The 16,690-nt window shown below is 39.4% G+C and overlaps 1 protein-coding gene and 1 pseudogene across 13 annotated transcripts in view; both read left to right on the top strand.

Annotated features, from left to right (window-relative positions):
* Window positions 1-16,690, top strand: part of RANBP17 (RAN binding protein 17) — a 434,785-nt gene that overhangs the window by 380,074 nt on the left and 38,021 nt on the right. The gene's annotated exons all lie outside the window — the stretch shown is intronic.
* On the top strand, window positions 1,535-15,997 carry LOC129059622 (ubiquitin carboxyl-terminal hydrolase 12-like; annotated as a pseudogene).

Below are 16,690 nucleotides of genomic sequence, written 5' to 3' on the forward strand. Positions count from 1 at the left end.
CAACCTCCACCTCCCAGGTTCAAGCAGTTCTTGTGCCTCAGCCTCCCAAGTAGCTGAGATTACAGGCTTGTGCCACCATACCCAGCTAATTTTTATATTTTTAGTAGAGATAGGGTTTTGCCATGTTGGCCAGGCTGGTCTTGAACTCCTGACCTCAAGCGATACGCCCACCTCGGCCTCCCAAAGCACTGGGATTACAGGCATGAACCCCCATGTCTGGACTTCAATATTTTAATATTGAATTTTTAAATATTTTCCATTTTCTCCTCATCAGGTTTATGTTTTTTTAACATTGATCATATGTATAAGATTTATAATAGGCCAGGCGCGGTGGCTCACGCCTGTAATCCCAGCACTTTGGGAGGCTGAGGTGGGCAGATCACGAGGTCAGGAGATCGAGACCGTCCGGGCTAACACAGCGAAACCCCGTCTGTACTAAAAATACAAAAACAAAATTAGCCAGGTGTGGTAGCGGGCACCTGTAGTCCCAGCTGCCCAGGAGGCTGAGGCAGGAGAATGGCGTGAACCTGGGAGGCAGAGCTTGCAGTGAGTCAAGATCATGCCACTGCACTCCAGCCTGGGCGACAGAGCGAGACTCCATCTCCAAAAAAAAAAAGATTTTTAATAGCTGTTTTAAGGTCCTTGTCTACTGATGTGATTTCTGGATCTGTTTCTATGGATTTTTCTCCTTATGGGTCATGTTTTTTTCATTCTTAATATAACTTGTTATTTTTTAATGTGTGCCAGACATCATGAATTTTATGTTTTGAATTTTATTTCTGTGCTAGATTTTGGTTTTTATTTTTTGGAGGCAGAGCTTCACTCTTGTTGCAACAAGAGTGCAACAGCACAGTCTCAGCCCACTGCAACCTCCATCTCCCGGGTTCAAGTGTTTCTCCTGCCTCAGCCTCCCGAGTAGCTGGGATTACAGGCATGCACCACCACGCCCAGCTAATTTTGTTTTTTTAGTAGAGACGGGGTTTCTCCATGTTGGTCAGGCTGGTATCGAACTCTCGACCTTGGATGATCCTGTTGCCTCAGCCTCCCAAAGTGCTGGGATTGTAGGCATGAGCCACTGCACCCAGCCAATTTTTATTTTTTTAATGTGGATTTTATTCTATCCTGCAGTTGAATAACTTTTGGGTCAGTTTGACTCATTTGAGATCAGATGGCAACTCTTATTTTGGAGTAACTGGGCCCCACCACTAAAGTGTTAGCCTTATGACACTCCAGTGCTCCATGTGTTATGAAGTTCCTCCACAAATGACTTCCAGCTTGTAATCTTCAGGAATTATTTGGCCTGTTGCTTTTCAGTGGTTCTTTACCCAGCCTTGGGAGTTTCTTCTCATACTATTTTTTTTTTTTTTTTTTTGAGATGGAGTCTCGCTCCGTCACCCAGGCTGGAGTGCAGTGGCATGATCTCGGCTCACTGCAACCTCCGCCTCCCGGGTTCAAGCAGTTCTTCTACCTCAGCCTCCCAAGTACCTGGGATTTACAGGCATGTGCCACCACGCCCAGCTAATTTTTTTGTATTTTTAGTAGAGATGGGGTTTCACCTTGTTGGTCAGGCTGGTCTCAAACTCCTGACCTCAAGTGATCCACCCGCCTCGGCCTCCCAAAGTGCGGGGATTACAAGTGTGAGCCACCGCGCCCGGCCTCTTCTCATACTTTTATAAGTCACTGTTCAGACAAACACTGGAGAAGACTCCCTTGGAGAGCTGTAGAACTCTCTTATGTAGGTCCCACGCTCTGGTACTCTGTACTACAAGTTTTAGCTGCTTTAGCCTTCCCAGATTTCAACCTTTTATTCTCCAACTCAGTGAGCCTGTTTGGCTTTGTTTGGGTTTTCCCTTTACTAGCCTGCAATCTGGAAACTGCTTTGGGCAGTAAGCTTGAGCAATTGTTTTCCTCCTCTCTGGTTTAATGATCCTGTACTGCTTGTTGTACAATAATTGAAAACCATTGTTTCGTATAATTTGTCCTGTTTTCTAGTTGTTTGGCAGGAGGGCAAATTCTCGTAGCAGTTAATTCTTCATGGAATAAGAAGAAATTCTGTCTTCTATTATTACAGTTTGGCTGGACATTCTTTTATCTTACATCATAGTAATACTTGAAGATTTTGAATTAGTTTCAGTTAGCTATGTTATTTTCAACATGTGATCTTGTTAAGACTTAGAATCTGCATTTTAACAGACTTTCAAGGGCATCTTGACAAAGTGGCATTATGAAGGGAATACTGAATTTGCATTTAAGTCTCAGCACTGCCACTTACTACTTGTTTGACCATGGGCACATACGGTGTGCCTGCTGCTGTCATAGGTGTTTCATGTGGATACTGGACTCTCTTCATTCTCAGAACCATTTGTATACCAAAAGCAGGTTAGGTACTCTAAGAGCACTCTTTATTCTTATTTTCTACTTGGTTGTAAGCTTCTGAAGGGCAGGAACAGTGTCTTACTCACTACTTTATTTCAAGCTCCTAGCATTATAGTAAGTATTCAATAAATATTTACTGAATGCATTAATTAGGTAATATTATTTTCATTATACAGATGAGGTAAGCTGTGGCTCAGAGAGGTGAAACAATTTGCCTGAAATCATAAAACTAATAAGTGAATGACCTAGGAATCATTCAAACCCTAAAACCCGTTCTTCCTCACCACACTACCCTGCTAGATCTACCTGATAAAGGTCACAGCTTTGACAGCTAGAGGCCTGGTAGAGATGATTTTCTTTGTACATATTGGTGGTTTTATCTTCAGCCTCTTGTATTGTTGCAAATTCACATTGTAACCACTGGGTAACTGGCAGGTGAATTTGGGCCCTGTGTCATCAAGAAAGGGGACTATTTAGAATGTTGAAAGTAACTACTTGGATTTTTCCTTTCCCAACAATGATATATTTTAAAAAGAGGAATTTATTGGTATTGTTTGGACTACAGGCAGGTTTAATTTCTATTGTTGCCTTGATGGAAAAAATGAGGAGGTACAGAAAAGTTGAATCAGTGATAGAGTGATGACTTGCCGAATATTCCAAAAATGATACAAAAAATTTTAGTTAATTTCTTTCATTAGTATTTTTAATTTCATGCTGTCTTTTTAATCATCCATCCATTCTCTGCCCACCCCAACCCGCAACTCTTATACACAGACACCAAGCACAGTGTCTTCAAAAAGCTGCTCTTACTAATGACTCTGAACTCCTTCATTCAGTAATTATCAGTTGTGCATATACTATGTACCAACTACCTTTCTAAACCTTGGCAGTACTGAAGGGAACAAGACAGATAAGATTCCTGCCCACATGAAAGCTTGCATTCTAGTGGGAAGAGATAAGCAATAATTGAACAAACAAATACACATACCAAAAAAATCAAGTCATTATATGCGCTAAACAAAGAATTAAAATGGGGTGGTGGAAAAAGAATAAGTCAAGATAGCTGACTGAAGACATCAGACACCTGCCCTCTCCCAAAAGAAGAACCAAAATTATGAATAGATAATCTTATACCTCGAATAGAACATCTAGAAGAGAAGACTAGAGTCCTATAAAGAACTCACAGGAAGGCTGGGCGCGTTGGCTCATGCCTGTAATCCCAGCACTTTGGGAGGCCGAGGCGGGCAGATCACAAGGTCACGAGATCGAGACCATCCTGGCTAACACGGTGAAACCTCGTCTCTACTAAAAATACAAAAAAATTAGCCAGGCGTGGTGGCGGGCGCCTGTAGTCCCAGCTACTCAGGAGGCTGAGGCAGGAGAATGGCGTGAACCCGGGAGGCGGAGCTTGCAGTGAGCCAAGATCACGCCACTGCACTCCAGCCTGGGCAACAGAGCAAGACTCCGTCTCAAAAAAAAAAAAAAACTCATAGGAAACATTTAAGGCACAGAAAGAGAAGGAAGCAAGCAGCCAGCTCGGCCAAGATTGGCCAGAAGCCCAGAGGGGCTCAGTATTGCAGAGAAAAAGGTAAATGAGAGAACTTAGGCAGTCCACATGCCTGCCACAGACTACTGCAATCTAAACCACATGAAAGCTTTTCTACCCTTATGAACTCTTAACATTAGCATGAGCAGTGATTTGAAGACGGTGTAAAGGCATTGCTGCACCAGCCAGGGAACTGGTGCTGGGTCACTTACCCTTCCAGACCTGAAAAGATGCAGCAGGGTACCATTTGAAGAGTGCAGCCATCACGGGACTGCATCTGCTCCTGGAAACCACAGCCCTTGTATCTCCACATCCTGAGAATTCCTGCTGACCTTCCCCAGTGTCCACCCAGAGAGCTGCACTCACCCAGCCTGCACCACTCAAGACCCAAACGGTCATCCTACCACTGCTACTTCCGTCACCCATGCCACATGGGCCACCCAAGGACCCTAGAATCTGCTCGCCCACCCAGCCCACCGCTGCTACTACCAGCATATGTGCAAGCCACCTGGAGGCCCAAGAATCAGCTTGCCTGTAACTGCCAACACAAGTGCCAGCCTATACCACCCTGGGGCACAAAGACAGGCACGTTCATCCCATCATTGCCACCACTGGGCCTGAAGACCGAGACCTACCTGGCTTCCCAGCTCCCAGCACAAATTTGCCACAGCTTCCACTAATAACTGCACCCTAACCCTCCAAGAAAGTTACAGAAAGCACTAATGCTACTTACAACCAAAGAAATAATACTACACTACTATACTACTACATACATCCACAATCAAAGCCAAAGTACCCTACCCAACCAATACCATAGATACATCTTCAGGAAAAATGCCTTCCCTATGAAAGTAAATTCAAAAATAAGAAAAAGCGACTGTTAAACTGGATGTGCAGATATCAACATAAGGCCACAGGAAACATGAAAAAGCAAGAAAATATGACACCTCCCAAGGAACACAGTAATTCTCCAGCAATAGATCTTACTCAAAAAGAAATTTTCAAAATCCCAGATAAAGAATTCAAAATACTGATTTTAAAGCAGCTCAGTGTGTTATAAGAGAAATCTGAAAAACAATGCAAATACAATTCAGGATATGAATGGGAACGTTACCAAAGAGATTTTAAAAAATAAATAAATAGAAATTCTGGAACTGAAGAATTCATTGAGGGAAATACAAAATACATTTGAAAGCTTCAACAATTGGCTAGATCAGGCAGAAGAAAGAATCTCAGAACTTGAAGACAGGACTTTTTCAAATAATCCAGTCAGACAAAAAAAATTTGAAAGAATAGGAAAGAATGAACAAAGCCTTCATGACATATGAAACAACATAAAGTGATTGAATATTCAAATTGACAGCATCCATGAGAACAGAGACAAAGGATTAGAAAGCCCATTTACAGAAATAATAGATGAAAATTTCCCATTTATTACAAGAAATGTAGATATTCACATACAGGGAAGTCAGTGATCCCTAGAAAGATACAATGCAGAAGGGTCTTTTCCATGGTACATTATAGTCAGAATATCTATAGTAAAACTTAAAGAGCAAATCCTTAAAACTGCAAAAGAAAAGCATCTAGTTACCTATAAAAGGAACCCCATCAGGCTAACAGTGGATTTCTCAGCAGAAGCTTTACAGGCCAGAAGACAATGGGATGATATATTCAAAGTACAGAAAGAAAAACTGGCCAAGAATACTATATCTAGTAAAATTAACCTTTGTAAATGAAGGAGATATAAAGTCTTACCAAGAGAAGCAAATGCTAAGGGAATTTGTTTGTTACCACTAGACTGCAGCCACAAGAAATGCTCAAGGGAGTCCTAAACCTGAAAACAAAGGATGACATTTACCATCACGAAAACACACAAGAGTGTAAAATTCACTAGCAAAGCAATCACACAAAGAGAAGAAAGGACTGAAATGGTACCACTACAGAAAGTCACCAAACCACAACAATTAGTAAGAGAAAAAGACGGGAAAAAAGAATATGTAAAACAACCAGAAAACAACAATATGACAGGAACAAACCTTCACATATCAGTAATAGCCTTGAACATAAATGGATTTAAATTATCCAGTTAAAAAGATATAGAATGGCTGAATGGATTTAAAAAATATATTTGATCCAACTATATACTGCTTACAAGAAACTCACCTTAGCAGTAAACACATATAGTGTGAAAGTAAAGAGATGGAAAAAGATAATCCACACAAACAAAAACAAAAGCAAACAGGAATAGCTACCCTTATATCAGATAAAACAGACTTTATATCAAGAACAAAAGGGGGAAAAAAAGACAAAGAAAGTCATTATATAATGATAAAGGGATCAATCCAGCAAGAGACTATAACAGTTCTAAATATGTATGTACCCAACACTGGAACACCTGGATTCCTAAAATGGCTAAATTTGAAGAGACATACTACAATATAATAATAGTTGGAGGACTTCAACATCCCACTCTCAGCATAAAACAGATCATCTAGACAGGAAATCAACAAAGACACTTTGCATTTAAACTGGACTTTAGACCAGAGGGACTTAACAGAGCTGCAGAATCTACTCAACTACAGAATATACATTCTTTTCATCGGAACATGGAACATTCTCTAGGATAGACCATATGTTAAGCCACGAAACAGGTCTCAACAAAAACTTTTTTTTAGAGACAGGGTCTCACTCTGTCACCCAGGCTGGAGCACAGTGGCGTGGTCATGGCTCACTGCAGCCTTGAGTTCCCAAGCTCAAGCAATTCTCCTACCTTAGCCTCCCAAGTAGCTGGGACTACAGGCATGTGCCACCATGCCCAGCTTTTTTTTTTTAGAGACAGGTTTTTGCTATGTTGTCCAGGCTGGTCTCAAACTCCTGGGCTCAAGCAATCTGCTCACCTTGGCCTCCCAAAGTGCTGGAATTACAGGCATGAGCCACCACCGCACCCGGCCCAACAAATTTTTAAAAATTGCAATCATATCAGACCACAATGGAATAAAACCAGAAATCAATACCAAGAGGAACTTGGAAACTATACAAATAAATGGAAATTAAAGAACACGCTCCCAGATAATCATTGGGTCAATGAAAAATTATAGTGGAAATAAAAAAAAAAACTTCTTGAAACAAATGAGAATGGAAACACAACATACCAAAACCTGTGGGATATAGCAAAAGCAGTGCTAAGAAGGAAGTTTATAGGCCTTAGCGCTGGTGGCGACGACGGCAGTGGCGGCCCAGCGGGCTCGGTGTGTGGGTCCGCGGCGGCTCGGGGTCCGCCCGCGGGCTGCGGTACGAGCTGGTGGCCCGGCTCCCCTCCTCCCGCGCCCTCCCCCGCCTCTGTGATTGGGTGGAAGATGGTGCTGGCCGGATGTAAATCCTAATGACAGTCTCCAAATTCGCTTCCATCTGTACCATGGGCGCCAATGCTTCGGCATTAGAGAAAGAGATTGGTCCAGAACAGTTTCCAGTGAATGAGCACTATTTTGGATTAGTCAGTTTTGGGAATACCTGCTACTGCAATTCAGTTCTTCAAGCACTTTATTTTTGTCGTCCATTTCGGGAAACAGTTCTTGCATAGAAGAGTCAATCTAGGAAAAAGGAGAGCCTTCTTAAATGCTTAGCAGATCTCTTCCATAGCATAGCCACTGGAAGAAAAAGTTGGAGTAATACCTCCTAAGAAGTTCATCACAAGATTACGGAAAGAAAATGAGCTTTTGACAACTACATGCAACAAGATCCCCATGAATTCTTAAATTACTTAGTAATACAATTGCTGATATTTTACAAGAAGAGAGAAAGCAGGAAGAACAAAATGGCCGCTTACCTAATGGTAATATTAATAATGAGAATAATAACAGCACCCCAGACCCAAAGCGGGTTCATGAGATTTTTCAGGGAACATTAACTAATGAAACCAGATGTCTTACTTGTGAAACTATAAGCAGCAAAGATGAAGATTTTTTAGACCTTTCTGTTGACGTGGAACAAAATACATCAATTACTCACTGCTTAAGGGCTTTCAGCAACACAGAAACTCTATGCAGTGAACACAAGTATTACTGTGAAGAGTGTCGCAGCAAACAGGAAGCACACAAATGGATGAAAGTTTAAAAACTGCCCATGATTCTAGCTCTACACCTGAAGAGATTTAAATATATGGATCAACTTTATTGATTTACAAAACTCTCTTACCAGGTAGTTTTTCCTTTAAAACTTAGTCTATTTAACACTTCAGGTGATGCCACCAATCCAGACAGAATGTACAGCCTTGTTGCTGTTGTGGTTCACTGCGGAAGACTTATTTGTAGACTTGCTTCATATAAAAGTGTGGAGGGTGTGTGCAGCCTCGTTGTCAGCATTGGTCCCAATCGAGGCCATTATATTACAATAGTTAAGAGTCATGATTTTTGGTTGTTGTTTGATGACGACATTGTAGAAAAAATAGATGCACAAGCTATCGAAGACGTCTAACGGGCTGACATCAGATATCTCAAAGAACTCTGAGTCTGGTTACATCCTTGTCTGTCAGTCTCGGGATTGAGGGGGAACCATGATGAATAGATACTTTCTGCCGCATTTCTTCTCCGGTTATTTTGGAAAGGATCAAGCACTGATTTTGCAAGAAAAGAGAAATGCAGGAAGCTCAGGGGGCAGTAGCACACTTTGCACACGATAAAGCAAAGACGATGGATTGATAAGCCCTTCCGATCACGGTAGTTGATTTATTTGCTCTGGTATCATGCTGTCTGTACAATTCCATTCAACAAGGAGGTGAAATCAGAGATACCAGTTCCTCTTGTAAAACAGCCTTCCAGTATTAACACGCATTTTCTCTTTATTAATTGCACCAATAATGCTATGAATTCCTTGGGGGTGCAGTAGAAAGAATCAGAATCTGTGCTGTATTGATAAGGAGATGATGTTGAACACACTGCATAAATTTGCCTGGTTCAGTATGTATAGAAGCATATTTAGTGGTCTTTTCAAGAGTAAACCAGAAACACTTTTGGGCCCAACACTTGCAGTTGCCTTCCTGATGTAAAAACTAACATGCTAGATAATCCAGTATCAGGAAGACAAAGATGTTTTGCTTCTCTGAAGAAGCTTATAATAATACATGTAGGGAGTAATTGGTCAAAAGTGGCTTTTTGTTTCCCCAAGGGGAAAGACTGGCTTTGTAATCATAATTTTTTCCTTTTTTATTTTACTTAAAACTGGTAGAGTCTAAGTATTGTATGAAGTGCCCATGATTCTGTCAGTAAATTTGAGCATATTTTTATTAGTTAATGTCAGTTTAAGTAGTCCTTTTGTTTGTTTCTATTTTTAAGGTGAATTTTAAATTATATCTGAAATCAGTAAGATACCTTGAGAAAAACTGCAATGAGAGAAGGTAAATATCCTTTTTCAGGAGGAACTGATATCTGTGGCCAAATATTTGTCCTTTTATTATGGTTTCTAAATCAGTTATTTTCTTCAGCTTTAATTTCATAAAATTAAAAAACTATAAAAAGAAATTCCTGGCTAGGCGAGGTGGCTCACGCCTATAATCCCAACACTTTAGGAGGCCGAGGCGGGTGGATCACGAGGTCAGGAGATCGAGACCATCCTGGCTAACACGGTGAAACCCAGTCTCTACTAAAAATACAAAAAATTAGCCGGGCGTGGTGGCACTTGCCTGTAGCCCCAGCTACTTGGGAGGCTGAGGCGGGAGAATCACTGGAACCTGGAGGGGCGGAGGTTGCAGTGAGCCGAGATTGTGCCACTGAACTCCAGCCTGGGCAACAGAGCGAGACTCTGTCTAAAAAAAAAAAAAAAAAATTCCTGTAGTTGTTGGAATAATTAAAAATTCTAGTGCAGTGGTGGTATACCAATCTTTAGAATTTTTAAGTATTCTAATGTTTCAAGTTGAGGTCATGCTTGGGAAAATCATGTCATAGCATTTATGTTATTTGCAGATGTCATTTTACCCTGGAAAGAAGTAATAATGTTCATCATAACCCTAGCAGCCTGGATAGTGAGCTAAACAAACCCTTTGAAGATTAAATTTTAATCAAGTAGACTAGGAATACAAAAAACAAGTCCTTCCTCCCCTTCCCTCCACCTTTACAAATCTTACTGGAAGGGTGTTCAGAAATTAAAATTTGTGTTTGCTAAGACTTTATTCTGTTGGGGGTTTTAAGAAGTAATATATGTACATAACATATATAAACCATTGCAGTTTTTTTGGACATTTTCCCATGCATCAGTAAGTTGTCTGACAGTAGCCGAATGTAACTTGCAGAAAATTATTGAAAGTTATATTCAGGATAATAGCAATCAGGCCCTGGATGTTCTTTATTAAACTCTTTTCAGGCAGTAAATTTCTTTAAAAATCTGTCATTTTCTAAAATTCTTTTGCTAAAACTGTTGACTATGGAAAACAAACAACAAAAAGGAATGTTTTTAGTCTGCTGCTATTATTAACATTTATTATCTGTATCTTTTGGCTCAGTAAATGACTTCACCTATTTCTTCCATAAGCAGATCTTTAACAGGGTCACTTAGGTAATTGGGCTGCTTAAACAGATGTGGTGGGAGAAAATTATAATATTTAGTATTTGTACTAAATATCAAAAGTATTTTGACAAGTTTCTCTTTAAGATAGTTTCTAAAGCCTTACCCTGGCTAGAGATGTTTTGTACAAATTATATATAGTCTGCCTGATCTACCAACATGCCACAGAGAATCACAGTCAACAATGTGGGGAAAGTCAGGGCAGTGGAAGTGGATGCACACTTTTTATTTTGAGGGGTTAAATCAAATTGTCTTGAAATTAAAGCTGTATTTCTGCAGCTTTCAGTACAGAGAAAAAGAGGAAAGCGAAGCTGTGTCAGTTTTAACATTAGCTATATCACAACATATTTAAAAAAGATAGATGAAGTCATTTGCATAAAAGTACAGCATTGAAATACTACATTGTGTTTATTTTTACATTTTTGCATTAAAAAAAAAACATGCAGTAAAAGCCAAGTTAAATTTCATATTAAAGCAAGTTCTAGTATATGTATTGAGTTCCTGACAGTCACATACTTTGTTCACATCTACACCATACTTCATAGTATGATTTGTCAGGGGAGGGACTGTAGGGTGACAGTTTTACATTTACTTTTTCTTCTTAATGCAGCTGGATCTAAGTAAAATGTTTTGAAGTTTATCAAAAATTCAATATACTTTTAAAACATATAGGGTCAGGGTTGGGGGAGAAAATACAGGTATAGTAAGTAAGAAGTGACCTATGAAGAAAGCGTTGTGCGGTTATATGTTGGTTGACTGTGATTAAAATGTGGGGCTGGTTTAAGTTGTAAATGGTGGCTGATTGCTGTGTAACTATGTACATGATTGTTAGGATGGCTGTCCTATATTTTGTATATTGGAATAAAAATTTCTATAAATTATTGTAACTAAAAGTAAATATTCTAAATTAAATCCCACTTCTTAAGTCATGTGGCTTCTGTCTTGGAAATTTTACCTTTAAAAGATTATTTAAGACAGGAACCGGGAGGCTTGGGAATAGGGAATAAAGGAAATGTTGTATTATATGGGTCTTGTGGCCTCTAACCATCAGTATAGGGTTTTTTCTTTCCTTGATGGCAGTAGAAAGACCTCATTTTCATAACATAACTACTCTTGGTACTTTCTTTAAAAACACTTTTTATCAAAGATTCTATCAGGAGGTATTTGACTGGGAGCTGAGAGGCTAAAGCGCTCATGTCCTGGCTCTTCAGTGAATTTAACTGTGTGACCTTGGGCGAGTCACTTAACCTCTCTGTGCTTCAGTCTCACTGTCTTTTAAAATGGGAGTAATACCTACCTCACAGGGTTGTTGTGGGGATTAATTAGAGATAACGTCTATAAAGCATTTAAGGTTCTTGAAGAAGGCACTATGTAGATACAAAATAATATCTATTAAAGTTGGTTTATTTGTGGAAAAAAAAGAAGGAAGTTTGTAGCAATAAATGCTAATATCCAAAAAAGTGGAGAGATCACAAATTAACAATCTGACAGTGCACCTCAGGGAGCTAGAAAAGCAAGGAAAAACCAAACCCAAAATTAGCAGTAGAAAAGAAATAGTAAGGATCAGAGCAGAACTAAATGAAGTAGAGACTAAGAAATAAAAAATACAAAGGATCAACAAAACAAAAAGTTGGTTCTTCTTCAAAAAGGTAAACAAAACAGGTAAACCACTAGCTAGACTAACCAAGAAAAGACCCAAATAAAACCAGAAATGAAGAAGGAGATGTTACAACTGATCACAGAAATATGAAAGATCATCAGAGACTATTATGAACAATGATATGCTCACCAACTAGAAAGCCTAGAAAAAAAATGGATAAGTTCCTGGAAACATACAAGGTTCTTAGATTGAACCAGGAAGAAATAGAAGTCCTGAACAGACCAATAACAACTAGTGAGATCAAATCAGTAATTTAAAAAAAAAAAAAACCCCAGCAAAAAAACTCAAGACCAGATGGATTCAAATCCAGATGTACAAACATACAAAACCAAATATACAAAGAAGAGCTAATACCAGTCCTCCTGAAACTGTTCCAAAAAATTGAGGAGGAGGGAACTCTCCCTAACCCATTCTATGAGGTCACTATCACCCTGATACCAATATCAGACAAGGACGCAACAAAAAAAGAAAACTACAGGCCATTATGAACATAGGTGCAGAAATCCTCAACAAAATGCTGGCAAATCAAATCCAACAGCATATCCAAAAGATAGTACACGATGATCAAGTGGAATTTATCCCAGGAATGCAACGTTAATTCAGTGTACACAAATCATTAAATGTGATACATCACATCAACAAAATTAAGGACAAAAACCCATATCATCATCTGAATAGATGCAGAAAAACCATTTGATAAAATTCAGCATCCTTCATGATAAAAACCCTCAACAAACTAGGCATAGAAGGAACATACCTCAAACCAATAAAGGCACGTATGACAAACCCACAGCCAAAATCATACTGAATGGGAAAAAGTTGAAAGCATTCCCTCTAAGAACTGAAACAAGACAAGGATTCCCATTTTCACCACTCTTATTCTACACAGTACAAAAAGTCCTAGCCAGAGCAGTGAGGCAAGAGAAGAAATAAAAGGCATCCAGATTGGAAAAGTGAAAGTTGAATTGTCCTTCTTTGCTGATGATAGATCTTATATCCAGAAAAACCTAAAAATTTCAAAAAACTTAGATTTGATAAATAAATGCACTAAAGTTGCAGGGTAGAAAATCATTGTACAAAAATCAATAGTATTTCTATATACCAATAATGGTCTATCTGAGAATGAAATCAAGTAGGCAGTGCCATTTATAATAGCTATAAAATACCTAGGAAGCCAGGCACGGTGGCTCACGCCTGTAATCCCAGCACTTTGGGAGGCTGAGGTGGGCGGATCACCTGAGGTCAGGAGTTCGAGACCAGCCTGACCAACATGGAGAAACCCCATCTCTACTAAAAATATAAAATTAGCCGGGCATGGTGGCACATGCCTGTAATCCCAGCTACTCAGGAGGCTGAGGCAGGAGAATCACTTGAACCCAGGAGACAGAGGTTGCAGTGAGCCAAAATCGCTCCATTGCACTCCAGCCTTGGCAACAAGAGCAAAACTCCACCTAAAAAAAAAAATATATATATATACACACACACACACACACACACACACACACACACACACACACCCCAGGAATGCATTTAACCAAGAAGGTGAAAGATCTCTACAAGGAAAACTACAAAACACTGATGAAAGAAGTTGAAGATGACACAAATAAATGGAAAAACATCCTATGCTCATGGATCGGAAGAATTAATATTGTTAAAATGACCATATTGCCCAGAGTAATGTATAGATTAAGTGTAATCCCTATCAAAATACCATCCTTCTTCACAGAATTTTTTTTTAAATCCTAAAATTCATGTGGAACCATAAAAAAGCCTGAATAGCCAAAGTAATCTTGACCAACCAGAATTCAGCTGTAGGCATTGCATTACCTGACTTCAAAATATATTACAAGGCTATAGTAACCAAAGCAAAATGATATTGGTATGAAAATAGACACATAAACCAATGGAACAGAATAGAGAGCCCAGAAATAAAGTCACATACTTACAGCCAACCGATCTTCAACAAAGCTGACAAGAATACACAATGGGGAAAGGACAGTCTCTCCAATAAAATGGTGCTGGAAAAATTGGGCAACCACATGCAGAAGAATGAAACTGGACCCCTATCTCACCATGTATAAAAATCAACTCAAAATGGATTAAAGACTTAAAGCCCAAAACTGTTAAAAAAAATACTAGAAGAAAACCTAGGGAAAACTCTTCTGAACATTGATCTAGGCAAAAAATTATGACAAAGACCTCCAAAACACAGCAACAAAAACAAAAATTAGACAAATGGGGCTTAATTAAACTAAAAACTGAATCACAAAAGAAATAACCAACAGAGTAAACAGACAACCTGTTGAATGGGAGAGAATATTTATAAACTATTCATCTAACAGGAGACCAATATCCAGAATATATAAGGAACTCAATTCAATAGGAAAAAACAAATAATTCCCTTTAAAACTGGGCAAATGACATGAATAGACATTTCTCAAAAGAAGATATACAAACAGCCAAGATGTATGTGAAAAAATGTTCAACATTACTAATCATCAGAGAAATGCAAATCAAAACCACAGTGAGATACCATCTTACCCCTGTCAGAATGACTATTATTAAAAAGGCAAAAAAGAACAGATGTTGTCAAGGATGCAGAGAAAAGGAAACTTGTACACTGTTGGTGGGAATGTAAACTAATACAACCACTATGGAAAACAGTACAGAGATTTCTCAAAAAACTAAAAATAGAATTACTGTTCAATCCAGCAGTCTTACTACTGGGAGTATACCCAAAAGAAAATAAGACAGCATATCACAGGAATGCCTCACTCAAATGTTTATTACATCAGTATTCACAGTAGCAAAGACATAGAATCAACCTAAGTATCTATCAACAGATGAATGGATAAAGAAAATGTGGTATATATACACAATGGAATACTGTTCAGCCATAAAAAAGAATGAAATAATGTCTTTTGTAGCAACACGGATGGAACTGGAGAAGTGAAATAAACCAGGCAAAGATTAAGACAGATACCACATGTTCTCATTCATATGTGGGAGCTCAAAAATTTAATCACGTGGAGGTAGAGAATGGAAAGATAGATAACAAGGGTCAGACATGGTGGCTCACGCCTGTAATCCCAGCACTTTGGGAGGCTGAGGTCAGTGGATTACTTGAGGTCAGGAGTTTGAGACCAGCCTGGCCGACATGATGAAACCCCATCTCTACTAAAAGTACAGAAATTAACTGGGTGTGATGGCAGGCGCCTGTAATCCCAGCTACTCAGGAGGCTGCAGCAGGAGAATGGCTTGAACCTGGGAGGTGGAGGTTGCGATGAACCGAGATTGCACCACTGCACTGCAGCCTGGGCAACAGAGCGAGACTCTGTCTCAAAAATAAATAAATAAATATAAAATAAAAACAAAAATTAGGTCGGGCACAGTGGCTCACACCTGTAATCCCAGCACTTTGGAAGGCCCAAGTGGGCAGATCACTTGAGGTCAGGAATTTGAGACCAGCCTGGCCAACATACTGAAACCCTGTCTCTACTAAAAAGACAAAAATTAGCCGGGCGTGGTGGCAGGCACCTGTAATCCCAGCTACTCGGGGAGGCTGAGGCAGGAGAATCGCTTGAACCCGGGAGGTAGAGGTTGCAGTGAGCCGAGATCACGCCACTGCGCTCCAGCCTGGGTGACAGAGTGAGACTCCGTCTCAAAAAAAAAAAAAAAAAAAAAAATATCTGGGCATGGTGGCACACACACCTGTGGTGGCAGCTACTCAGGAGGCTGAAGTAAGAATAGCTTGAACCCAGGAGGGGGAGACTGCAGTGAGCCGAGATCACTGCACTTCACCCTGGGCAACAGAGCAAGACTCCGTCTCAAAAAAAAAAAAAAAAAAAAAGAGACAACAGAGACGAAACGGTGAGTGAGGGGCAAAGGAGAGGATGAAGAGAAGTAGGTTAAAAGGTACAAACATGGTAAGATGGAAGGAATAAATTCAATGTTTGATAGCAGAGTAGGGTGACTATAGTTAACAAAAATGTATTGTCAGGTGACAGATACCCTAAGTACCACATATTGATCAGAAAGCATTATATACTTATAACAAAACTTCACATGTACACTATAAATTTGTACAAATTTAAAAAACAAAGTGGGGTGTTGGATAGAGTGTGTCTAAATGTAGACTGATGGAGGAAGGCCTCTGAGATTAGTCATAGCAGGGATGGATGCGTTTCAGGCAGAAGTAAAGGGTAGCCTAAAAGCCTGAACAAGGAAAGCTAAGAGCAAGCAAAAAGTTGAACCAACTAGGAACTACTAGATCATTTCCCATGAAGTTCATTATTAATAAAACATATATAAGGAATAAAAGGATATGTTGTTATTTTGGACACATTATTGAATTTGATGTCGTGGTATGAATGTAATATGCGAGTGACACATTTAGGAAATATTTAGAACTTAGAGATTTTACACGTTAGTTTCACCCCCCACCCCAAAAAAAAAAAGACAAAAAAAAAAAAAAACTAAAGAGAGAAGAGCGCTTTGGTGTTTAACGGATTGAAACAGCCAGGAAAACAAATGGGAAGGGAAAACCTTCTATG

This window comes from Pongo abelii, chromosome 4 (genome assembly GCF_028885655.2).
Source record: "Pongo abelii isolate AG06213 chromosome 4, NHGRI_mPonAbe1-v2.0_pri, whole genome shotgun sequence".
Taxonomy (NCBI): Eukaryota; Metazoa; Chordata; class Mammalia; order Primates; family Hominidae; genus Pongo; species Pongo abelii.